The sequence below is a fragment of the Nomia melanderi genome, unplaced genomic scaffold (assembly GCF_051020985.1).
Source record: "Nomia melanderi isolate GNS246 unplaced genomic scaffold, iyNomMela1 scaffold0436, whole genome shotgun sequence".
Lineage (NCBI taxonomy): Eukaryota > Metazoa > Arthropoda > Insecta > Hymenoptera > Halictidae > Nomia > Nomia melanderi.
The window spans coordinates 3972-5000 of record NW_027475551.1 but is presented as its reverse complement, the minus strand read 5'-3'; positions in this window follow the sequence as shown (position 1 = coordinate 5000).

The following is a 1029-nucleotide window of genomic DNA, read 5'->3' as shown; positions in this document are numbered from 1 at the left end:
AAATTTATTTTTCAAAAAAAATGGAAAAAACCGATTCGTCGGAGCGAGGTGTCCTGCCCGTGCGGTAATTCCAGCAGGCGAATCGGACTTCCCGAAATTTTTCTAAGTCCCACGGTCGACACCAACTTTTTTAATAAGCGTTTTAAAATTATTTCAATGTTTAATCCATGCGTAAACATGAAGTTTATTAACGTTTTTAACATTAAAAAAAATTACAAAAATTTATTTTTCGGAAAAAAAGGAAAAAACCGATTCGGCGGAGCGAGGTGTCCAGCCCGTGCGGTAATTCCAGCAGGCGAATCGGACTTCCCGAAATTTTTCTAAGTCCCACGGTCGACACCAACTTTTTTAATAAGCGTTTTAAAATTATTTCAATGTTTAATCCATGCGTAAACATGAAGTTTATTAACGTTTTTAACATTAAAAAAAATTACAAAAATTTATTTTTCGGAAAAAATGGAAAAAACCGATTCGTCGGAGCGAGGTGTCCTGCCCGTGCGGTAATTCCAGCAGGCGAATCGGACTTCCCGAAATTTTTCTAAGTCCCACGGTCGACACCAACTTTTTTAATAAGCGTTTTAAAATTATTTCAATGTTTAATCCATGCGTAAACATGAAGTTTATTAACGTTTTTAACATTAAAAAAAATTACAAAAATTTATTTTTCGGAAAAAAAGGAAAAAACCGATTCGGCGGAGCGAGGTGTCCAGCCCGTGCGGTAATTCCAGCAGGCGAATCGGACTTCCCGAAATTTTTCTAAGTCCCACGGTCGACACCAACTTTTTTAATAAGCGTTTTAAAATTATTTCAATGTTTAATCCATGCGTAAACATGATGTTTATTAACGTTTTCAACGTTAAAAAAAATTACAAAAATTTATTTTTCAAAAAAAATGGAAAAAACCGATTCGTCGGAGCGAGGTGTCCTGCCCGTGCGGTAATTCCAGCAGGCGAATCGGACTTCCCGAAATTTTTCTAAGTCCCACGGTCGACACCAACTTTTTTAATAAGTGTTTTAAAATTATTTCAA